The sequence below is a fragment of the Salvelinus sp. IW2-2015 genome, linkage group LG5 (genome assembly GCF_002910315.2).
Source record: "Salvelinus sp. IW2-2015 linkage group LG5, ASM291031v2, whole genome shotgun sequence".
In the NCBI taxonomy this organism is placed as follows: Eukaryota; Metazoa; Chordata; class Actinopteri; order Salmoniformes; family Salmonidae; genus Salvelinus; species Salvelinus sp. IW2-2015.
This window is the reverse complement of record NC_036844.1, coordinates 19,869,452-19,896,306: the sequence shown is the minus strand read 5'-3', so window position 1 is coordinate 19,896,306 and position 26,855 is coordinate 19,869,452. Positions and strand designations below refer to the sequence as shown.

The following is a 26,855-nucleotide window of genomic DNA, read 5'->3' as shown; positions in this document are numbered from 1 at the left end:
CCATAGAAACAATTGGCTAATTTGAATGTGAGTGTCGCTGCACTAGAAGCGTGCAGGTTATAGTAAAATTGAGAGCAATTGTCATACCTTAATGCACACTGCAGCTGTTTTCTCCAGTTGGTACATAGTGTACCGGTGAGAGGAGAGTTGAGTACAGGAATTAAGATCACTCAGAGTTTTGAATCTCCTGACACAGACATAAGATGAGGTAGTATGCACACATCACTACTCTAACTGTTGGTGTGCTCGGTATAATTGCAGTGGAATGTAAGTGCCAATCTTGTGGGACTTGACCGAGAGATAGACTAGGTGTTGCAGGCCAAGACCCAGACCAACACAGAACAAGACTGTATTTATGAGGTCAGTAGAGGTCACTAGACAGCCAGAACTTAGAAGAATGGGTGTATCTACTGTATGGGGGTTGGAAAAGTAGAACATTATCCCTCTTCTTTGGCTGAGGTTTCTACTTAACACTTAGTGGTCCACTTGAAACCTTCTCCCAGAGTTGTGCTCTCTCTTACCCTTACCATATGTCATTTCCCCTTCCTAAGGCACAAATGGAAATATGTGGCCATCCTGCCACGACAAAGTCGCAACACAATATGGCTTGGGCTAGGCAAATATGTAATGTTTGTTCCCTCTTACTTTATGGTAGGTGGAAATGTCCAGCTCTCCAAGCATACATTTATACCAAAGAACCCACAGGGGGACAAAAGGGGAAACATTCATATTCCTGACTGTCTCTGGGGAAAGCCATGAAAGGGTGCTGTAAAGCATTACATTTCTGTCAACTTATGTGATGAGAATTTATATTTCCAACTAGGGACACATTACAATGCAGTTTTGCTGGTGGGAGTGCTGAACATCAACAGCTTTGTTTTAGCGATGCACAATATTGTACCACAGACAGGTTACTGTAGGCTACAAGTGGGATATTAAAATGGAATTCTGGGTGTAAGGTTTTTTATGCCTTTGCTGTGTATTGCAAAATCTGACTTCCGCCCCCTGGCCTAACCTACTCTCTATATTTTCCAATCCTGGTTAGTTACACAATTGTATTGATTACTGCTGACCATTTAATAGCTAATAAGACATGACAATCAACATTGGGTTCATGTATTTTAAATAGGAAATCGTATAGGAATGTGATCCAACCGCAACAAGGGAACTGCTGGATGGCCTGTCACTTTCCAGTCTACGTCTGTTTTGTCTCAGATTTAGGTAAAATTGTAGCCGCTAGAGGGATACACATACGCTTTCCAAACTCCGTAAACAGCGTCCCATCACTGTGTCCCACGGAGAAATGGAATTGCCGCCAGTGAGTACCGGTCTGACTTCCTACTTCGGCTAAAAACAAAAAGCCCGGAACGTTCGAAACATGATTTCCACGCTCTTAAAAAGACTTCAGAAATTGCTTTAAAGCGGACGCCCAGTGCTGGCTCTCTCTCCAAGTGTCTCTCTGCTTCAGGCAAATGAATGAGGATCGCGATGCTTATTACTTTTGCAGCTCTCTCTCGCCTTACAAGATAATTTTGTGCATTTCAACTTTTGAATATCAAAAAGCAAGTCAAGGAATGTTTATTTTTTCTTTAATAAAATAATGACAGGTCGGTTTATTATGACTTTTATTTAGAATGTAATATGTGGCATTTTGCATACTGTTTTACTTTACTGGTGAGATAAGGAAACAAAAAGATGTAATAAGCGTTTGGCAGACAACTGTGGGTTTCTGCGACTAAGCTAACTCATACAATCCAAGGAGTGATGGGGGGCATGATCAACCGGATCCCTCTGATTGATTACTTATTAGTCATCCCTTTGGCTTAATGAGACCCATTGAAAAGGCACAGTAGAACACCTGCACGAATCAAATATTCCTGTGTCCCTTGAATCTCTCCAGAAGAGTCTTACTTTTGCTTAAACGCGGGCAAGGAAAGGGGGTCGTGGCTTAACATTAGCCAATAAGGGGGATATTACAGTATCGCTTCATGGGTTTATTTAGACTGATTCTACGGTTTGACAAGCAGCTGTAAAGAAAAAAAAACAGAAAGAGAAACTCGGGAAGATTTTATAGAGGAGCATTGTGGACCTACGATTTTTATACTTATCGAATTTATATCTATTCGTTGCTCTTTATATATTTTTATCACCCCTTCTCCTGAAAATGAAACTTTGGACTTTTCCCTGGCTGCCTTGCCTGGTGATACTCATCTTATGTTTTGGATCAGAGTGCGGGACTGTCCGGAGAAAGGGGAGATCCAAAAGGGACTTGGTGCGTATCAGGGAGGCGAGAGCCACCTTCCCAGGGGCTTGTGCCACACGTCTGCCGCGGGGCAAACGCTCCTTGCCCGGCATGGAACGACGGGTGCCTCGCCAGCGTCGGCGCTCCTCTCAGGCGGAGGAGAACTCTCCAAGTCGGGTGAAAGCTGTTTATTTTACCGGCAGGGGAGACCAACTTCGGCTTAAACCGGGCGTGGAGATACCGAGAGGGAATTTTACTCTGGAGATGTGGATCAAACCAGAGGGAGGTCAACGATCTCCTACGGTGATTGCAGGTAGCCTAAACAACTGTCTCAGTTCACAAATTACTGAATTATCAGAATGATTTTACTGGTCTATGCGCCTTAAAATTCAACAACATTTCAAAGTTAAGTGTGAAATACGTATATTTTATTACCTCGTACACATTAAGAAGTAAAGTAGGCTAATATATGTTAATAAACCAATTGAATGTCATGACCCATATTTGGCTGTGTAGGCTATTATTTTATCATGCATGTTGTTTTAGCTCAAATCATGCACGGTTGTCACAGTAAAACATCATGCATTCGTAACTGAGTTTGAGAGTGAGTTCATCTCACAACTGACCCACGCCAATGTAATGTGATGTAATACCTTAAAAAGTGCAATAGCCTTTGAGAGATTTTGTGTAGACGCACGCATTAGCCTACTTGGGTATGTTCATTCAGCTAATATTTTCGGTCTTAATGAATGCATTTTATATAAATATAAATAACCTGGTATATTTTTCGAAATATTGCTCATTTAAACTCTCATGAGCAAAATTACTCAAATATTGGGTGGTCTATCACCATTTTGGCTTATTTCAAGGTTGTTTGATATTCCCATTTATTCCGCATCACTTGATTGACAGGTGATGTCATCGTGCGTAGAAATTGTATTTTTTATGAGGCGTCTGGCTATTTTAAACTATGATGTAATGCTCAAAACTTTGAATCGGTGGGCACGTCACAGCAGGCAAAAGGAGAGAGCTAGAGAGATCCATTTTTATTCTGATGTGTCTAGGGCACCGTCCGTGCCGCAATCCAAAGTGCCTCCCAAATCGACACTTCTGGATTGGCTGCTGAGGTTACGAGACAGGAATAGAGTTCCAGGGTTTTCCCCATTGCGCGGAGGGACGCGCTATTAGCTGCGTCTGGGATTCCTCAAACCTCGACATTTGCGCATAACATTAGGTGACTCTAACGTTAATAAAAAATGAAACCGACTGTTGGATTGGGTGGTCTTAGCAGTACAGTCTAAAGACTGGCTTTAGCTTTGTAAAGGGATGGGAGGGAGACAGTAACCTGCTTCATCCACGCACAACCGAATAAAAAGTCAGTCTAGAGCAGACACCGTACTGGTTACAGTCATGTCATTCTGAAATCCACAATGCCAAGTCTTAGACGGCATTTCTTCCAATGTATATAATGTTTATAGATTTCAGTGTCTGTGCCACTGCTTCTGATGTATATGTGTATGCGATTCGATCCCATTGGCTGCCAACAGGGAGCGTTGCAAACACAACTGATTGCATGTGTGCAGATGCATACTACTGTCTGCTACCCCTTGTGAGGCACTTACCATTGAGAAGGGATCTCCAAAAGGTTTTACTCACACACACACACACACACACACACACACACACCTGTCTCTTATACACATCTAGATGTGTATAAGAGACAGCACACACACACACACACACAGAAATTACAGTTGGCCCAGAACAGAGCAGCACTTTTGGCCCTTAAATGAAGGCCTACGAGGACAGTTAATATCAACAACATGCAAATCAATCTCATCTGGCTCAAAGTAGAGGAGAGATTGACTGCATCACTACTGGTCTTTTTGAGAGGTATTGACGTATTAAAGTATCAAACTGTCTTTTTATTCAGTTAACACACAGCTCAGACACTCATACATACCAAACAAGATACCAGAGGTCTCTCCACAGTCCCCAAGTCCAGAACAGAGGCTAGGAAATGCATGGTACTTTATAGAGCCATGACTACGTGGAACTCGCTTTCACCTCAGCTAACTCAAGCAAGCAGAAAAATTAAAAAAATAGATAAAAGAACACCTCACACACTCTAAAATACACACTCACACTATTCTTAGCAATGTAATATAGTATTGTAATGTAATAATGGAGCAATGCAAATGTGTATAATGCACAATGTTTTGTTTGATGTAATGTTTTATCTCTGTTTGAGCCCCAGGAAGAGTAGCTGCTGCCTTGGTAACACCTAATGGGGGTCCTAATAAAATACTAATACTCCTGGTCCATCCCTGTGTATGTGTGTGTGGGCGCGCATGCATATGTGCACGTTTATTGTGTGTGTGTATGTGTGTGTGTGTATACAGTATGTGTGTACTAGGTTTGGCCTGGTGGTGGGGGCTGCCTAAGCCAGCCCCTTATTAAATTCACTCTAGGCATTTCAACTCTTCAGGGAATCTATTGAGAGCTCTGTGACTCAGATAAATGTCTTAGCCCAACCGGGACATGCAGTCTGCTCAGGGGATGTCATGTGTATTACCCATTTATACATTCAATTTTATTGTTTGCTCTCGTCACATTAAGATCAGTGTGGTTGGAAAAATGTGCTTTTGAAGGAAAATAAGAAATGCCCTATCGAGCAAATGTTGTGATGCCTAATCTTTTAAATCCAATTGAGACCTCCCAACAATCCCAGGCCTAAAGCATCCTGTTGTTTTGACCCAGGCCTGGCTTGTTTTCTACAGCTGTTTCAGCCTTGTTGTTGTTTTTGCCCCGCTTTTTATCACGACACTGCTGTTGTTTTTTTATTGAGCTTGTCATCTCGCCGTTTCATAAGTGAGGGGAGATGAGTAGTACATCACAGTTCTGTGGTATTTACTTATTGTTTACAGTAAAGCCCACACAGTGAGACCTCTGAGTGCCAACAAAGTGACGGCTTGAGGACCAGGGATAACTCCTGTTTGATAAACATACATCTGTGGTTCCTTTCTGGTCTTACTTTCTGGTCTTACTTACTTTAAAAAAAACTCTACATTGTTTGTTAAGGGCTTGTAAGTAAGCATTTCACGGTAAGGTCTACACCTGTTGTATTTGGCACATATGACAAATACAATTTAATTTGCTTTGATTTATTGACTCTGTGGCCTAAAACAAGGGCTAGTGGAATACTCAAGTCCTAGTCTAAACCACTTACACAGCAAGCAAGAGTTCCAAGCCTCGGGGCCCACCATGTACGTATGTTGCATTGCTGGCATGTGTAGGGCCCACCATTGCTGAAGTGTTTACAGAATGCAATGTATTTAGTAATGCCTGTTTGTTTGTGGTAGCTAGTATGTAACATTTGCTCTGAGACACAGAGAGGCATTTATGGGATGGGCACTTGCCAGGAGAACTCACTGCCTACTGACATGAGGAGATGCTGTCTCTTATACACATCTAGATGTGTATAAGAGACAGCACACACACACACACACACACACACACACACACACACACACGTCATTTGTAATGCAGATTTGGTCGATGGAACTGCAGGAGAATGACTCCAGCAGAGAAACACGATTCAGGACCATGAACAGCGTTGACAAAATGAGCATGCGCACACAGGAAGTAGAAAGGACCATCAAAAAAGGAAGCATTCTTTTTACTCAGGATCCCAGGGTAGCAATAATGGAATAGCTCAGTGTTACGACTCCACTGGCTAGCCGATTTGATTTGGGCACTCTTTCAAATACACGCAAACGCTCCACCACCACCTGTCACCGAGCAGCCTTTCATTTTACAAAGGAGGATGAGTGCTGTTGCTTTAGCTTAGCCTCTTCGGGCTAACCCTCCAGTGAAAGAATCTGTAACGTTGTCTTCTCCCTATTGTGACATGTTGACATGTTGTAACAATTTGTCCCGCTTTTGAAAGTTACTCAAATATGGTCTTTAATGAGGAAGGGGACCCTTAAATTACAGTTCAACTTGACTGAATGCTACCATGTACTTTACATCCTCATGGCAGTTCATGTCACACATTAGCATGTCATGTTCCGTGTCCTAATGTGAGATGAACTTTACTTCTGACTTCTTTGCCCTTTTATTTAGGTCATGGAGGCCTGTCTCACATCAGAGGAAGGGAAATACATAGCAAGACAGTGGATCAGAGTTTCTCTTCCATGACCAGCTGTAAAACAATAAATGCCCATGTTGGCAGATGCATAATTTGATAACAAAGCAGAGAGGCACTTAAGTGCTATGAAGGTTTTAGATGTTAGATCATATATAACTAATGACATATACCATCTAAGATTACATAAAAACACTTTGGTTAATGAGATAGTTGAGTATTAAACTTTAATATTCACTCTAGATTTACAGTTTTATAATACGTTAGAGGAAAGCCACAGGACATACAGCAAAGGGCTACATGTAGTCGCTCATCTCTTGATTTCAGACTGTAGTAGGAAACTTAAGGATGAGGTTTGGGGTTTCTGTTGAGGTAATATAAGGCTGGAAAATGCTGTGAAATTACCATGGTATTTTCCCCAAGCTGTCTGTTACTGTATAGTTTTGGCACATAAGAGATCATTTGCATTCTCTTTTTAATCATTAAACGTAATGAAAAGGTTTCAAGTTAATTACATTGTTGAAAGATGTCTCAAGTTAGTTATAGAGCAAAATGTAATTGACTTGTAATTGACTGTAATTTTTCTGGTGGTTAAAGGGTTTTCACCTGTGGGATGTCTATTGTGTTTAGAGTCTAAAGTATCAGTGGAAATTTCCAACATGTCAATTACCCAGTGTGACGCTCACTTCACTGTGTCCGTACACAAAGTCCCTTTCCCCGACTTTCAGAGCCCAAACATTTCAAAAGCACACGCAAAGGCCATTGTTCCCTTTCTCCCTGCTTTTCATCAGATTTCTCTGACATTTTCTCTCTCTTTTTTCTGTATCTGAGTGTGTTTGCTTTGGGGGAAGACAAATCGCAAGTTCAAGCAAGGTTGACTTTGAACCTGACACGAATGGCTTTTAGCCGTAGCGTCAGTGTGTGTGTGTGTGTGTGTGTGTGTGTGTGTGTGTTTGTGTGTGTTATGTGCCCCATCCAACCACAGAGCAGGTTGGGTCTGGAAAAGTGTACTATATTAGATGAATTGAGGTTGGCAGAATTATGACAGCTGTTTACACTAGGAGCCTTACACACATTTCAGAACACCTTTTAGCCTTGAGTGCGCTAGCTGACAGATGTTTTTTTTTCCTTCCACTGTAGTGGAAACAGTAAGGACGTCACATTCAATACGGCTGACCTTGACGTTGAACCCCACCATGCTCTTTGAATGGCTTTGGAATTAGAATATCCCCCAGACTCTTACTGTATGTATGTACAGCTGATGAAAAACATGTGAAAAATCCTTAAGAGTCTATTGAAGCACTGGTGCGTCAATCTAAGTAAGATCATAAAAAAATCCCTATCAAAATCTGCCAGTTTAAGCTAGAGATATCAGATACATTTTTTTGCATGGGCTGCGTCTCAATCCACCGCATCCGCCTATGTTGGTCTTCTGGTGGAAGGTGGCCGAGCCACAGCAGTGTTTGTCAGTGTCACGTTCCTGACCTGATTCCCCTTATTTTGTATGTATTTAGTATGGTCAGGGCGTGAGTTGGGGTGGGTTGTCTATGTGTGTTTTCTATGTTGGGTTTTTTGTGTTCGGCCTGGTATGATTCTCAATCAGAGGCAGCTGTCAATCGTTGTCCCTGATTGAGAATCATACTTAGGCAGCCGGGGTTTCACGTGTGGTTTGTGGGTGTTTGTTCCTGTGTTAGTGTTTCGCCACACGGGACTGTTACGGTATGTTCGTTTATTGTTTTGTATCGTGTATTGTTTTCGTGTTCATTAAATTACAATGGAAACTTACCACTCTGCAAATTGGTCCTCCGATCCTTCTCGCCTCTCCTCGTCCGATGAGGAGGACGACTTAGACTACCGTTACAGTCAGACCATGAGACATCCACAAAATTGTTCTTCGAAAATGTCTGTAGCTTCCAAACGGTTTGGCCTGCATGACCAGTCTATGGAAAGGGAGGCCTCTCACGAACACGATGGTGTTCTCCGTTTTGCTCTATGACTCCCACTAGTGCCCCGGGACTCGTCTGAAGGTAACCCATACAACCCATTCCCGTGTGAATACTGTGGATTGCATTGGGTTGCATTGGATTGTATTGGTAGACACTCCTACTTGGTTCACATTGGTTTAAAAAGACCTTAAATCGTCTCAGATCTCTTTACTTCATTATGTGGATGGCAGTGGAGGCTCCTCAGAGGAGGAAGGGGAGGACCATCCTCCTCAGTGAATTTCATAAAAATGTAAGTTGTAAAACATTAAAAAAGTTATCATTTTTAGTTCAACTACACTAAATATAATCACGCAACTAAATAATTGATTAACACACACTATTTTGCCAATAAGGCCTACAGTAGCCTTAACAGCACACTGTAGGGTAGCACCCTGGTGTAGCCAGAGGACAGCTAGCTTCCATCCCCCTCTGGGTACGTTGACTTCAATACAAAACCTAGGAGGCTCATGGTTCTCACCCCCTTCCATAGACTTACACATTAATTATGACAACTTCCGGAGGACGTCCTCCAGCCTATCAGAGCTCTTGCAGCATGAACTGACATGTTGTCCACCCAACCAAAGGATCAGAGAATTAATCTAGTACTGAAAGCATAAGCTACAGCTAGCTAGCACTGCATTATATAAAATGTGGTGAGTAGTTGATTTAATTTCTTCCAAAAGGAAGGAGAAGCAATAGAGACATATATAGAGAACTGGGCGAATGGAATATGAATGAGAGTCATCCAATATGCTGTTGTAAAAATAAGGCCATACTCATGAAAAAAAATGTGTCCTACCTCATCTTAAACGGCACTGACTTCCACAGGGCCCCTCGCAGGATTCAGAGTACTGCTTCCCCCAGTGTTTGTACATGTGAGAAACATATGCCCCTGCCAGGGATGGATCCCACTTCTCCGCAAAAATGATTTGTGAGCACATGTAATGTACTTCCTCATGCTTGAGAAGCTCTGCTAGGTATTAGGCATATCAGAGTGAATGTGCATAGGCATACACACATTGTGTTCACACACGTACTGTACACACACGTACACACATCCATGTGAAAAAAATAATGGGTTTTCGGACACGTGTGAACAAATTACGTGAACAATTCAGATGGGGCCTTCTGAGTGGCGTTGCGGTCTAAGGCACTGCATTGCATGATTGGCCCAGCATCATCCGGGTTAGGGGAGGGTTTGGCCGGCTGGGATGTCCTTGTCTCATCGCGCTCTAGCGACTCCTGTGGCGGGCCGGGCTTAGCACGCTGACACGATCGCCAGTTGTATAGTGTTTCCTCCGACACATTGGTACGGCTGGCTTCCGGGTTATGCAAGCAGTGTGTTAAGAAGCAGTGCGGCTTGGCAGGGTTGTGTTTCGGAAGGACGCATGGCTCTCGAACTTCGCCTCTCCCGAGTCCGTACGGGAGTTGCAGCGATGGGACAAGACTGTAACGACCAAATGAATATCACGAAAAGGGGTACATTTTAAAAAATTTAAAAATCTGATGGGATTTTTAATGTTCACATGAGTCAGATGTGGTTTTTGGACACATGAAATTTCACATTCATAGATTTTTTCACCACTTCCAGGTACATCTGGTCTACCATGCAGGGATAGACCAGGACCAACCCTGCTTAGCTTCAGAGACAAACCAGTAGTGGGATGTAGGGTGGTATGTTGCTGGAATTTTATCATACCAAATTTTGCAACTGGAAAAAAGGCAGCAAAAGGGGTAACGTAACGAAAGACAGGGAAAATTGCATTATTATAAAAACATTTTCAGAGTATATATTTTTCTTATCCATTTATAATTCATTTGTTCTCACATTTGGAAGTTATTTCCTTTCAATATTTTGTTTGGCTATTTTTACTTTTGGGTTTATGTTTTGCTTTCAATATCATTCTTTTTGTTTACAATACTAAGAACTTTGTTGTCGACTTCAGAAGTTTTGCTTGATATTAAGGGCACAAAAGTAACTCATTCACTAGAGGATTGCACCATATAATAAAACTATTACTCTATTAAAGGTGCTTAAAGTGGCAATCCTTAACTTAAACATGAACAAATTGTTTCCCCGCCACAGTTTCAGTAAAAAGCTGAGGGATGGGTCTGGAGAAATTCAATCATTCTCAAATCCGTAGACTACGCTATAGATGCAAGGACCGACATCCATGACATCAAAATGATAGGTTGACATTTTTTTTTGTCTATACAATAGTTGCTTACATTTACAATTTGTTTACAAACATTGGCGTACAACAGTTAAACTAAGCTCATGACGCATTTATACAATATATTCTTTAAGAATCAATAGGTACATATCATTAATTTATAAGTCCAAAAATGAATGTAGCAACTAAGGATTGTCCCTTTAACAGGCAGTGACCTTCATACAGCAGAACTATGTCGCCATTTGAATGTGATCCATTAACCTGCCCCCCAAAAATGTATTCTGTCCACTGTTCCATCTTATCACATGTGAGGAGAATACATTATTTCAACCTCACATTTGAATCTGCAATTCCACATGTGAAAGTGATATTTTCACAGTTGGAGTTTTCTTACATGTGAAACTGCAAATTTGACGTGTTTCTTTTGTAAGGACACACACACACACTAAACACACAAACATTTAGCATTTAGAGATCAAAAGTGAAGGCACATTACCATGCTGAAGCTGACATGCTTTCCAAGTGCAACAGGAGAAAGTTGTTTTGGTGCCTCTAGCATAACAAGGCTTTTGCAGAAAACTACCTTTTCTGGCTCCCCCGAAATGTTGAAATGGCCTCAATGCTCATAAAATCTTTCTTGTAAGAGTTTCTAAGGGTCTCCCCAAGCTAAATACTGCATGCACCTTAACCCAATTTCCAGGACATTATGTCAATGCTATCTTCAAATGTATCGTGTCAGTACATCTACTACATAATCTGTATCATATTGTTAACGTCTGGCCTACATCTGAAGAATGAGAGGATGTGATTACATGACACACAGATGCATTTGACATTTTGTTGGATGAATTACAAGACATAAACTCTACAGTACAGCGTATACATTTTACTGTTAAAAATTCACATTAACAGTTGGCTATGGGTGACTCGAAGCAGACCTCCTAGGTTGATGTTGTTCATGAGACAGCCTGAAAAACTAGCTCTGGGGTGGGGCCACAGCTGTGAGGCCCCTGAGACTAAACTTGAAATGTTAATAACTAAGAATACAAATGATAGTGGTGTAAAGTAACTAACTAAAAACAATTTGAAGTAATACTTAAGTAATTTTGGGGGGTATCTATACTTTACTATTTCAATATTTTACAACTTTCATTTTTACTCCACTGCATTCCTTATATAAATATGTACTTTTTACTCCTCTACATTTTCCCTGATACCCAAAAGTCCTCATTACATTTCAAATGTTCAGGCAGGACAGCAATATGGTCCAATTCACACAACTATCAATATAACGAGTTGTCATCCCTACCGACTCTAACCTGCGGACTCACTAAACACAAATACTGAGTTTGTAAATGATGTCTGAGTGTATGAGTGTGCCCCTGTCTGTCTGCAAATAAAATAAAAACAAGAAAATCATGCCTTCTGGTTTGCTTAATATATGACATTTGATGTATGGCATTTACTTTTACGTTGTGCTTTTACTCAAGTATGACAGTTGAGTACTTTTTCCACCACTACACTTAAGTACATTTAAAAACAGATACTTTTAGCTTTTTACTCTAGTAGTATTTTTCTGGGTGACTTTCACTTTTACTTGAGTCATTTTCTATTAACCTTTCACGAGTCACAAACCCTGATCCGGGAGCACCCCCCACCCCCCCCCCCCCACTGAGTAGCATAGCTAGCATAGCGTCACAAGTAAATTGTAGCATCTAAATATCATTAAATCACAAGTCCAAGACACCAGATGAAAGATACAGATCTTGTGAATAAAGCCACCATTTCAGATTTTTAAAATGTTTTACAGGGAAGACACAATATGTAAATCTATTAGCTAACCACGTTAGCAAAGGACACCATTTTTTTACTCCCAACAGTTTTTTCCTGCGTCAGTAGCTATCACTAATTCGACTAAATAAAAATATATATAGCCACTAACCAAGAAACAACTTCATAAGATGACAGTCTGATAACATATTTATGGTATAGCATAGTTTTTTGGGGGAAAAATGTGCATTTTTCAGGAATAAATCACAGTTCTACATTGCAGCTGCAATCTGAAATAGTGCTGACCCAGCCAGAACAATTACAGAGACCAACGTCATATAACGAATTACTCATCTTAAAACATTTCAGAAAAATACACAGCGTACAGATATTGAAAGCCCAACATCTGGTGAATCCAAACAATATTTCAGATTTATTAAATGTTTTATAACGAAAACAAAATGTAGCGCTAAATTAGCATAGCTATACCAGGCAGATTCGGCTAGGCGCCCACGGCCAGTTCACATGCACAACAGATATGATATAACATCGTAAATTGGGTCTTACTATGGCTGATCTTTCATCAGAATGTTGATCAGTGTCCTTTGTCAAGATGAGTCGTTGGTTCCGTTCAGAATTGTTCCTTTCCCACTCCATTTAGCACAGGTACTGGTCGAGTGGCACGGATCTCTCAAACGTAAATAAAATCAGACAACGGAACACCGCAAAACTCCCGGAAAAATTCAAATAATCTGATTAAACTATATTGAAAAAACATACATTACGATGATATGGTCACATGTATCAAACAAAATTCGACACGGAGATAGTTTTCATCCATAACGCCAGCAAAACAGTACACAATCGCAGCTCCAACTCGTGCGAATCAGAAAACCGGAAGTTGTCGGTCACGCCAAAGAAATAGGTCTTATTTCACGTCAGTACCAGATAAACAAATAATTTCTCCTCTGACGTCCTCTTGACACCCAGAGGAAGGCGAATGAAGTGTGTTTCTGGTCATAGGGGTCATGACCATATATAGGCAGAGCGTTGAAGCGAGCATAGACTTCTTGCATTCTACTTCTTGGTCAGGGAAAGTGCTGTCAAATGACTTGTGTATCACTCAGAGACAAAATTGAAACGGTTTTAGAAACTAGAGATTGTTTTCTTTCCAATGGTATTATTTATATGCATATAGTAAGAGCAATAATTGAATAAGAGGCAGTTTAATCTGTAGAGCAAATTATGCTAATGGGAAAATAGCACCCCCTGTATTCTCAAGAAGTTTTAAGGTATCTTTACTTTTACTCACCACTCCACCACTGACTGCTGTAGTGTTGAGCTCTGCTCTCTTTCTGCTGTACTAGAGGTGATCAGTGAATTATCTAACACCCTCGCTGTTTCTCGCTCTCTTTCTATCTTGATTGAGTGTTGTTCTCTTTAAATTAAATGAAGGTGTATCTTTGCTGATGTAGTAAGGACCTTTCTGAAAGTCAAAGCTTCTTTCTCTCTTTTTCTCTCCTCTGTTCCTCTATTTGTCTTACCATATCTCTCTTTGTCTCTCTATCTAATGTTAACTGACTGTCCCTCTCTCTCTGCTCTCTCCCAGGTCTGTACGATAAGTGTTTCTACGCCTCCAGCGACCGGGGTTGGCTGCTGGGCATCCGGGCGGTCAGCGAGCAGGGTAACCGTGACCCACGCTTCTTCTTCTCCCTGAAGACGGACCGTGCCCACAAGGTCACCTCCGTCCACTCCAACGCCCGCTACCTGCCCAGCACCTGGGCCCACCTGGCAGTCACCTACGACGGCCTCTACATGAAGCTCTACGTCAACGGCGCCCAGGTGGGCGTCAGCCGTGAACAGTCGGGCAACGTCTTCAGCCATCTGACCAAAAAGTGCAAGGTGCTGATGGTGGGCGGGAATGCTCTGAACCATAACTACCGGGGGACTGTGGAGAGGGTAAGTCTGTGGAGGGAGGCCCGGGGACAGAGGCAGATAATCAGGGACATGCAGGGTCACGAAAATCCTCAAGATGCACCTCAGCTGGTGATCAGGGAGACCTTTGAACACCCTGCCCGGAAGTGGCTGACGGTGAAGGATGGGAGCTTCCCGCAGCCAGAGGAGGGTAGCAGCAGGGTGGGGCAGGCTGGAGTAGGGGTAGGAGGAGGTGGAACTGGAGGGTCTCTGGACACTACCCTGGAACCCCCGCCCTGTGGTCAAACTGTCTGCGACAACGTGGAAGTGGTGACCAACTACAACCGCACCTGGACCTTCCGGAAGTCCAAGACGGTGCGTTACCGTGTGGTCAACGTGTGGGATGACGCTCGGCGCCGGCCCACCGTCACGCCTCGTCAGATCCACCTGCAGCACCAGCAACTTAACAACGCCTTCGCCGTCTACAACATCACTTGGGAGCTGAGCGTCCACAATGTCACTAACTCCTCGCTGCGCCACCGTCTGGTCCTGGCCAACTGTGACATCAGCAAAGTGGGTGACGAGGCGTGCGACCCAGAGTGCAACCACACGCTGACGGGTTTAGACGCGGGCGACTGTATTAGGCACCGCAGCCACTGCCCTCAGTCCAAGCAGGGCAACGGGGTGTGCGACCCAGAGTGTAATTGGGACAACTTCTTCTATGACAACGGAGACTGCTGTAACCCCAATGTGACGGATGTGACCAAGACCTGCTTCAACCGCTCCTCTCCACACAGGTCAGCTCTCTGTCTTTGTCTTTCTCTTTGTCGCTGCTTGATGAGTCCTAAACAAAGATATAGCCTGGCTCCAAAGTTGGAGTCAAGGTTTCTCGCAAACTATGAAATGATGTCAAAAGGAGATTTGTATGTACTGTACATTTGATCTTCAAGTTAGGATTTGCCCGTTTTTCAGGGTCTAGTCAACAGTTTTGTGTCTGATTGCTCAATCGTAAGTACTATCAAGTACTATATACAGTGAGGAGAACAAGTATTTGATACACTGACGATTTTGCAGGTTTTCCTACTTACGAAGCATGTAGAGGTCTGTAATTTTTATCATAGGTACACTTCAACTGTGAGAGACGGAATCTAAAACAAAAATCCAGAAAATCTAATTGTATGATTTTTAAGTAATTCATTTGCATTTTATTGCATGACATAAGTATTTGATACATCCGAAAAGCAGAACTTAATATTTGGTACAGAAACCTTTGTTTGCAATTACAGAGATCATACGTTTCCTGTAGTTCTTGACCAGGTTTGCACACACTGCAGCAGGGATTTTGGCCCACTCCTCCATACAGACCTTCTCCAGATCCTTCAGGTTTAGGGGTTGTCGCTGGGCAATACAGACTTTCAGCTCCCTCCAAAGATTTTCTATTGGGTTCAGGTCTGGAGACTGGCTAGGCCACTCCAGGACCTTGATATGCTTCTTACGAGCCACTCCTTAGTTGCCCTGGTGTGTGTTTCGTGGTCGTTGTCATGCTGGAAGACCCAGCCACGACCCATCTTCAATGCTCTTTACTGAGGAAGGAGGTTGTTGGCCAAGATCCTCGCGATACATGGCCCCATCCATCCTCCCCTCAATACGGTGCAGTCGTCCGTCCCCTTTGCAGAAAAGCATCCCCAAAGAATGATGTTTCCACCTCCATGCTCACGGTTGGGATGTGTTCATGGGTTGTTACTCATCCTTCTTCTTCCTCCAAACACGGCGCAGTGGAGTTTAGACCAAAAAGCTCTATTTTTGTCTCATCAGACCACATGACCTTCTCCCATTCCTCCTCTGGATCATCCATGATGGTCATGGCAAACTTCAGACGGCCTGGTCATGCGCTGGCTTGAGCAGGGGGACCCTTGCGTGCGCTGCAGGATTTTAATCATGACCGGCGTTAGTTGTTACTAATGGTTTTCTTTGAGACTGTGGTCCCAGCTCTCTTTCAGGTCATTGACAGGTCCTGCCGTGTTAATTCTTGGCTGATCCCTCACCTTCCTCATGATCAATTATGCCCCACGTGGTGAGAATCTTCCATGGAGCCCCAGACCGAGAGGTGATTGACCGTCATCTTGACAATCTTCCATTTTCTATATCATGCGCAACAGATTGTTTCCTTCTCACCAAAGCTGGCGTGCCTATTGTCCTGTAGCCCATCCCAGCCTTGTGCAGGTCTACAATTTTATCCCTTGATGTCCTTACAAGCTCTCTGGTCTTGGCATGTGGAGAGGTTGGGTCTGATTTTAATTGAGTGTGTGGAGCAGGTGGTCTTTTATAAGGTACGAGTTCAAAACAGGTGGCAGTTAATACAGGGTAAATGAGTGGAGAACAGGAGGGGCTTCTAAAAGAACTAACAGTCTGTGAGAGCCGGAATTCTTACTGGTTGGTAGGTGATCAAATACTTATGTCATGCAATAAAATGCTAATTAATTACTTAAAAATTATACAATGTGATTTTCTGGATTTTTGTTTTAGATTCTGTCTCTCACAGTTGAAGTGTACCTATGATAAAAATTACAGACCTCTACATGCTTTGTAAGTAGGAAAACCTGCAAAATCGGCAGTGTATCAAATACTTGTTCTCCCCACTGTATATATATGTACCTGACATGGCATTATGTGCATGCTACCCTCACCAACACTGTTATTTTTCACTGCTATGATCCATTGTCCTTGATGTTGTCATACATACACACTGTCTGGAGTGACTGTCTGCAGTGACTCACACATCTTCTCATTACACAGTCAGTCAGGACACTGATGTGAGGTTTTGATACACAGTCTGTCAGTTCCACTGTCTCCTGGCTGGCCTTCTGTGAGCAGAGTGTAACTCTACCCCCGGCGGTGTGTGTGGCCCAGCAGGGTGTCCTCTGGGGCCGCGAGTCCAATCTGGCTTTAAGACAGACTCAATCCGCATCCTACACTTGGGGGGGCCAAACCAACGAAACACACTGTAGCGACCCCGGGAGAGCCCAGATGGATTTTTTCTCTCTTCATTTTTCAACTTCTTTTCTCTCCCTCGCACCTCTCCGTCTATCCTCTGCTGCCCTAATTAAGCTAGATTGATTGGAAACAAGTGAGATTGGAAACAATGACACTCTAGAAAGACCAGCATGGGTAATTAGAGGTCAGAGGAGAGTGACCAGCATCATTTTGCTAGCAGCAGTAGGGACTCATTTCAACATAGTACTACTCTATCCAGGAAACACCCAAGATACATTTTTGCAGGGGAAGTACATCTCCCTTGGAAGGGGGGGAGACACTTCTCTGCACTGTTACTGCTCTTCTCTTTTAGCCTCTGCAAGAATGTTACAGAAAAATCATAGGATTTTGTTTTACCTCCGAAAATCATTTTGAAGTTTGATTACTGCAGGCTTGTGGCGAGGAACAGTTTGATAGGGTTACTGGGAGGAGATGCGGAGGCCTCCACTGATCTAGTACCTGCCAGTATCTGCAGGATTCCTACTCTGTACCACAGAGGATGATTGAGCAGCATTGAGAAAAACAGTCTCTGGTTCACTCTGGAACTGCTTTTTGTCATGGACCTTGAGGGGCTCCAGTAGTAAAGGATTGGATTTTTCTTGGCAGGCGTGACACTCAAACACAGAGGCCGGAGACATTTTGTGGCAGTTGTAGGGGGTCCTTGTGGTCTTGAAGTTCTCTCGCTGCCTGGAAAAAAAATCGACCAATGTCAGATGCTCGTAAATGTTTTTGGACGCCGTCATGCTAAAGAGAGGGGGTTGAAAAAAGCTCCAAATAGGGTTATTGTGGGGATTATTTGTGTCTTTCTGATGTAGCCAGAATCAAGGCACTAGGCTGTTTTCTATCATTCTCATTGCTCAGGCCTGGAAGCACTGTCTCGCTGGCACTCTCTCTGTATTTAAAACGGCTGCTAAACAACTTTGTGTGAGGCGACATCAGAAAGCAAAAGCAGGTGGGCTTGCTATCTCTTCTCTCCCCTCCGTTTCAGTCATCATTACAAAGTCATTCATCAACAATCAGCCAAGATAGCTTCTCTTAGAAATCAGCTTTTGGCACACGCTTACAGTCCCTACCATTCAAATATCCCTGCAGACGTTTGAAAGATGGGCTGTTGAAAGGGGGGATAAGAGAGATTGAGAGAAATTAAGTAAGAGAGAGAGAGAGAATTCTTAAGTTGATAAAGAGAAGCTCCCAAAGTGCTTGCTTATTTTGGTTTGATTGTGGTATGTGGAGGGCCACACTACAAACATTATTCAACATTCCTCGTTAATTGTGGAATTCTGGATGAACAGCGCGCCACATACGCAAGGGAACAATGGCTGTGAGGTCCTGCGTTTATTTTTGTAGCCCTCATGCCTGTTACCACTTATTGTGTTTAGGAATCTGGCTAGCAGGGGACTGTGGTAGGCCGCTTGCGCTAGCTACTCTTCTCTGCAGTCCACAGACAGAGGTTCCTCTGCAAATACCAGCGATAATACTTAACACTCCCCTCTCGCCGAAGCAAATATTTTTCATTGTTTTCACAGGCCTTTGTTGTTATGCTGTTTTACGGTTATGCCAATATTTTTCATGGGATGACATTCTTACTTATGTCTGGTACTGTGCTTAATGGTATGTGAATTTCTGAGGTAAAACAACAGTAAGTATCCTTTGCAGAGAGTAAGAGGAAAACATGGTCTGAACACTGACAGCTCTCAGAAAAATAAGCGGATGTTTGTGTTTGAAACACTAAAAAGAGACATTCGATCTCAACTCAGTTGAATTCCACATGTACAACACACAATCTCAATATGCTACATCCTATAGACATTTCTTTCCTTCCACGTAAATGGTTCTATCTAGATTTACTGACATACCTGTTGCACAGGATCTACACAGGGTGAGAAAGGAGGCCGTCACGCCTCTGGCCCAGCTTCGTCAGGGATGAAGAACAATTTGTTCACGCTTGGCCTCTCTGCATGTCACTGTCTCTCTCCCTGGCACAGTGGCAGGTTAATGGTCACGCACGCACACACACACACACACACACACACACACACACACACCACACACACACCACACACCACACAACACACACACACACACACACACACACACACACACACACACACACACACACACACACACACACACACACACACACACACCCCAGCCCACTCCCCTCCTGTCTTTCTCAATGAGTGTATTCTCCCAGGACCATTGAGTAGGGTGCTTTACAATCTGTCTTCTAAACCCTAAGCCCTGCAGCTCATAAACCAGGCCCATGTTAATGGTTTCACCCTAATGGAGTGGCTAGGGCGTAAAACTAGCTGTTAGCACTCTCCCATGAAAGCCGTAACACCCTTGTAAATGCACCTGTTGGTTGGTTGGCCCCGGCCTGGACTGAGTTCACCTGCACTCTGTGTGTTCGTCCCCACATCTCATCAGCCGGTCTGGGTGGGATGCTGAGGTGGGGTGAGGTAGGGAGGGTGGGCCACAGAGGGGGGTGATGGACGTCAATAGGGTCATTGGGGTCAGGGTTTGGGGCGGAGAGGTGTTGAGTAAAAGTTTAAGATTGGCCTTTTCCATCTACCTCAACTGAAGAGTTAGGAAAGACAGTTGAAGTACTGTTATTGCTATCACCACCATAGTTGATTTGATTTGGAAAAACTACTAATCAGGAGTTGATTATAATTTACATGGTTGAGATGGTACATAAATGTCGTACAGTGGCAGTCACATGGAAAACTGTCATGTTGAAATTTACCCGAGAATGACAACACATTTTGAAGGTTGTCCCCCCACCTCTGAAACCCAAGTTTAAGGTCATGATTGGTTGGTATGGACACACTACCAACACTATTACGAGTGTTGGTATAAACAGAAGAACTACAAGCACTGGAAATGATATAATGTGTTTCTAGGCTCGGCCTATATACTTAGTACTGTACTGTAACTCTAACTGTGGAAATCCCAGTTGTCTAGCTCTGCTGTCCAACCTTTGAAATCCGAGTGTCAACACCTGGTCTTATGTATGTTGTGTCTTCCTTGGAAGGTGAAAAAACACAAAATATTGATGGAGAAAAAGAGCATGAGTGTGGTAATAAAGGCAGGGATGAATGATGGCTTTAGGATCTGTGGTGTTGACCGAGTCGATGACAGGAGAGCTGAGGCTGCCAACTCACCACAGCGTTTCACACTCAGCAGCCCCAGACATATGTATACGAGGCACATTTATGGGCTTATATGAATTATATATGGGTGTAAATGGATGAAGTCATAATCCTCCATTTAATATGTATCAGATATACAAGCATTAACACAGCAGTTTGAGCGCTCATCACACCCCGGACTGCCTCGGAACAGATGCCCGTTGACGTCTGAATTTAGTGAAGTTACACTTTCCTTCTTTTTCTCCTCTCGCCTCTTCTCTCTGAGGGTCTTCTCGCAACGTCTCTTTCTAAAATCTAGATTCTCTTCCCAGGGCATGCATGAAAAGTGGAGTGTTCAAATGAATGGAAAATGTTGTCTCCTCGTGTGGCTCGTCCCTTATGAAAGTGCAAGACGAGGGGCTAGAGGCGAGGGCTAGAGGATGAAGGGTAAGGGTTAAGGGTAAGCGATGAGGGGAGAGGAGCGCTGAGGGGGGTGAGACTGACCCTCAAGTCCTAATTTGGTTTATACCAGAGACAGGACATCCTTAGAGAAGGGACTTGAGGCCAGGGAATGGAGAGAGGGAAGGCGGATGGAGAGAGGAAGAACCGGAGGGAGGGAGAACGCAGAAGAGAGAGGGGGAGAGACAGGGAAAGTGAGAGAGCGTGTTAGAGAGGGAGAGAGACAAAGTCGATCGCATGACTGGCCCAAGACTGGCATACTCACTCCCAGGGACGACACTGGCTAAAGTGATGTCAGACAGCCACGGCTCTCTCCCCTTTCTCAACAGCCTCCCACTACATCAAGCAGTCAATTACTTTCCTACAAAGCTGATCACATATTTATACACACAGAAGAGTGCAAATCCATGCAACCCGACAGACACACATGCAGCCTGGCCTGTTTTTATGCAGTCATGCTAAACCCTGCTGTTTGTGCGCCGGCCAAGGCCATAGCCTGCATCCGTCCATCCAGTCCACATCTGATGTGTGTTGTGTTGTTGTAACGGAGCCATTGCATTAAACCTAATTGAACTCAGATCAGATGGGTTTTGATCTACAGTAGTACTGCTTTTATCTGTTGCTGACTTACTCATCTCGCCATTAAACCCCCCTGATCCTTTTCCCCCCTCATGCACGGCGGCCAAAAAGCCGGACAAATATTTTCAGAGGAAATAATGAAATTCCTGAAATTATTAGGGAGAGGGACATTATATCATGTGCTCTCTGTAGTTCTGGGCCTGGTGCGCGCCTCTGCTGTCCCATAGGCCATGGAAAACTTTTCCACTATGCCACCCCTTTATTCCGAACATACCTGGCCCAGCCCCTGTGACAGGAACTAAACCAACACAGCATCCTTATCCTTCCTCACCTGCTGGTCCTGGAAGAGCCAGATCAACAGCAGCAGGGGGTTGTGAAACAGTTCAAGTGCTTACAGTACTTAAATGAACAATACTGACATACTTGACCAGCCCCTGAAGAACTCGTTTTTTTACATTGCTTGTAGACAGTACAGTTATTGATATGTGAAACCCACAATCAGATGTAGCTACAGATCTTTTGTAAAATATGTCCATTGACGTCAAATCAAATTTGTCACATGCTTCGTTAAAGAACAGGTGTAGAGTAACAGTAAAATGCTTACTTATGGGTCCTTCCCAACAATGCGGAGAGAATTTTTTTGAAATAATAGAAAAATAATTACACAAGGAATAAATACACAACGAGTAATGTTAACTTGCCTATATACATGGGGTACCAATACAGAGTTGTTGCGCAGGGGTACGAGGTAATTGAGGTAGATATGTACATACAGGTAGAGATGAAGTGACTAGGCAACAGGATAGATAATAAACAGTTGCAGCAGCATATGTGATGAGTCAAAAGAGTGCAAAAACGGTCAATACAGATAGGTATTGGTTAACTATTTAACTAACTATTTAGCAGTCTTATGGCTTGGGGGTAGAAGCTGTTCAGGGTCCTGTTGGTTCCAGACTTGCTTTACTAGCCATGTGAAGCAGCTAGGGCTCTCTCAAATTAATCGTTCATGTAATTACATAAAATATAATTTTCTGCCATCGTCTCCTCCTGTAGATATAAATGGTTTTCTCTTTGGCTGGTCGCCTATAATGCCATGGTTTAGAAACAGACATTATAGAAGGTGTATATTTTGTGATTCTTACAAACAAGAAACTCAAACATGAAATGCAACTTGTTCTACTGCATGTTTGTCATTCTGATTCGTGATGATATATCAGAGAGTGAACTGAAGAAACTCACCTTTGCAACATATTACTCTCTCCTTTAAGACTTCACTGATCTTGTCAATAGGATTTGCCAAGACCAAGAGCTTGGTTATTGAATAAGGGCTTTTAACATGGGCAGAGAGAAGGGGACTGACAGTTTAATGGGGTGGATTATGTGTTCTCATATGATATTCTATGTCCACCTCTTGCATAGTATTAGCCAAGCACGGTAAACACATCTCAATCAGACCTGCTCAAGGTGGCCTCTAGACTACCTACCTAAATTCTGTTTCAATCTGATCTGAAGCCTGTCTCAGCTCCCGGAATGATCTAGCTACCTCTTTTCTTAAGGGTCTATTGTTGTCAGAATTTTTCAAATTCTTCTTCAGAAATAGGAAATAACTTTTCTCCAGGGCCCATTGTAAATCTGAAGTCTTTGCTTTCAGGCACTATTGTGATGTGAAATGACCTGGCTCTCATTCCTAGGAACTACAGTACATTGTTTAAGTATCTCTCTCTTTCTGTCTATCTCTCTGGTCTCCAGAGCCTATTTGGATGTAAAGGAGCTGAAAGAGATCCTGAATCTGGATGGCTCCACTCACCTGAACGTCTTCTTTGCCAACTCGTCTGATGAAGAACCTGGCTGGAGTCGCTACTTGGCCGTGGGACAAAGAAGCATTAAACACATCTGGGTACAGACAGACAGACAGACAGACAAGACAGACAGACAGACAGACAGACAGACAGACAGACAGACAGACAGACAGACAGACAGACAGACAGACAGACAGACAGACAGACAGACAGACAGACAGACAGACAGACAGACAGACAGACAGACAGACAGACAGACAGACAGACAGACAGACAGACAGACAGACAGACAGACAGACAGACAGACAGACAGACAGACAGACAGACAGACAGACAGACAGACAGACAGACAGACAACAGACAGACAGACAGACAGACAGACAGACAGACAGACAGACAGACAGACAGACAGACAGACAGACAGACAGACAGACAGACAGACAGACAGACAGACAGACAGACAGACAGACAGACAGACAGACAGACCAGACAGACAGACAGACAGACAGACAGACAGACAGACAGACAGACAACAGACAGACAGACAGACAGACAGACAGACAGACAGACAGACAGACAAGACAGACAGACAGACAGAAAGACAGACAGACAGACAGACAGACAGACGACGACAGACAGACAGACAGACAGACAGACAGACAAGACAGACAGACACAGACAGACAGACAGACAGACAGACAGAACAGAACAGACAGACAGACAGACAGACAGACAGACAGACAGACAGACAGACAGACAGACAGAACAGACAGACAGACAGACAGACAGACAGACAGACAGACAGACAGACAGACAGACAGACAGACAGACAGACAGAACAGACAGACAGACAGACAGACAGACAGACAGACAGACAGACAGACAGACAGACAGACAGACAGACAGACAGACAGACAGACAGACAGACAGACAGACAGACAGACAGACAGACAGACAGACAGACAGACAGAACAGACAGACAGACAACAGACGACAGACAGACAGACACTCCTCCTGCTCAATAGCCTCACATTGTTGATTGGGAGTAATTGCAGTCTCTCTACCTCCGCTCTGACAGGAGGAAGGTGATAATGAAGCTGTGTGGGTCGATGAATAATGCATTGTCTCAATCCCACTCCAGCTTCCAGTACTTTCTAGTGTGAATGTGTTTGTCTGTGTCGCTCTCTCCATTTGTAGGTGGAATTGTTCTGAACCCTCCTTCTATGGCACATTTGGTCACAACCACACCATGATCCATGAGATCGGCACAGTCTCGGGCTGTACCACGTGTTCCGGGGGATCTCTGAGATTGAGTCGTGTAACGATGCATGTTTGGAGACTGAGCCGTCGTTGGAGACAGGAGATCTGTGTGAAGACACTAACCCCACGCCCAAGTACAAGCACTGCAGAGACCCTGAGCCTGGCAACGACACCTGCGGGCGTCGCCACTTCACAAACACACCGTACAACAACTACATGAGCTACGCAGGTGAGATGCACTGCTCACATACAAGCACAGAAACACACACATGCACGCACAGAAACACACACATGCACACACACGCACACATACTCATGCACATACACACACATTCATAACCACACATACAAACAAGTGCACACTTTATGACACAGATAAACAGGCACAAAACCACGATGTACGCATGCAGAATTACGCGCACACAACAAACTCACACACACACACACACACACACACACACACACACACACAAACATGTCCAGATTGTCCATAAACCCATCACACGCTGCACTCCCTCACTCAGGGTTGTCACTAGTTACCACAGCCACAAAGTCATAATTATTGCTAAACCTCGCCTATTTCTACAATTTCTCTTCTTAAAATCTGATTTTGAACCTAACACTAACCTTAACCAAACTGTTAACCTTATGCCTAACCCCTAACATTAAATGAAGACCAAAAACCAATTTTTTGTTTTTATGTTTTTTTACGATATAGCGACTTTGAGGCTGTGGTAACTAGGGATAACCCTCAATCAGAAATAAACACAGAGCACAAACAGATGTAGGATCTTAATTTGATCACCCTGTTGCAGGAGAACTTCCCTGCAATGCAGCAAATGTACAACTTGTAGTTTATTTGAGGTTTTAAAAGTATTCTGAAGTTTGTTATTTCCACTTTGAAATTTCAGAAATGTATCAACCCCTATTATCCACATAATAATTCACACTTCCTGTTGCTGTAGCAAACTGTCTCAAATAAAAATACTACATCTGTAGGAATGTCCAACCATACAGTATGCTGACCTTGAGTGTCACATATGTGTGCCTTGGCAGGTGTGGAATGTAGCAAGGACATTGCATTGGAAAAACACACTCGATATATTCTAATGTATGTTCAGGTCATGGACCTGTAGAGACTTTAAGAATATCTCTTCTCTTAATAACATTGCTACAGACTCTGTATATACCAGGCCCTGTTTTTCTATCTACTGTACATATATATGTACATTACTTCTTAGGGCTTCCCTAACCTTGCCCTATTGGTTAATTCAACCTTTAACCTGCTCTAAAAGAAAATACATTATAAATCCCACTTAGTTTACGTGAATACATAATCTACAAACCATCATATTAAACTGTTTCTGATCTGATCTGATCTCTTCCACGTAGATGATGACTGTACGAACTCTTTCACCTCCAACCAAGTTGCCCGGATGCACTGCTACCTGGACCTGATCTACCAGACGTGGCAGCCCGAGTCCAAGCCACCCCCTGTGCCCATGGCACCCCAAGTGGTGGAGCAAGAGCATGCCGCCATTACCCTGGAGTGGTTCCCGCCTATTTCCGGCCACTTCTACGACAGGTGAAATTAGCTGGACGAATGGGGCAGGCAGCACAATGGGGATATTTTTGCATTGACCTCCACTCTGCAAAAGACCTGGAGATATTTTGGATAAATGGGTTGACTGTCTGTTTGGATCACATCTAAATTAACACCTCTCTATTTTGACTGTATCTAAGTGAGTAGTATCTGCATGTCTATATGGCCTGTATTTAAATGAGGGCCAGTCTTATTGGACTGTATCTGAGTGTGTTTCCATATAAACTGTATCTAAGTGAGTGTGTTTCCATATAAACTGTATCTAAGTTGGTTGGTGTGCCTGTCTGTTGGTTTCCTAGAGAAGTGGGATCAGTGTGTGATAAATGCACAGAGGGCCGGGTACTGATGCAGTACGCATCCAACTCCTCGTCCCCCCGACCCTGCGCCCCCTCTGGACACTGGAGCCCCCGCGAGGCCGAAGGTAAGCAGCCAGGTCACCCGTGATACAAGTCAGTATTCAATGTCCATCCATGTCTGAGGACTTCAGAAGATGACGTGGAAACCGGCCAATAGGGGCAACAGTGAGCGCTGTTAGCTTCAAGTAGGTTTTGGTTTTGATAGGGCATTGTGGACAGGGATGACGGATGGGTGTAAGCATATGCCTCTGATTCCAAAGGTTGCAAGTTCAAATCCAGCGATATATATTTTTTTGTGTATTTTTGTTTTAAGCCTATCCCAAACCTTAACCCTTACCTTAACCATTCGGAGTTAATGCCTAACTGTAAGAATTTTGATTTAATGCCTGAACTTAATCCTAAC

The 26,855-nt window shown here is 43.5% G+C and overlaps 1 protein-coding gene and 1 pseudogene across 1 annotated transcript in view; both read left to right on the top strand.

Moving 5' to 3' along the window:
• The window catches only part of LOC111964034 (astrotactin-2), a 798,238-nt gene that overhangs the window by 732,472 nt on the left and 38,911 nt on the right, over positions 1-26,855 (top strand). The gene's annotated exons all lie outside the window — the stretch shown is intronic.
• LOC111964036 (pappalysin-1-like) lies at positions 1,319-26,607 on the top strand (annotated as a pseudogene).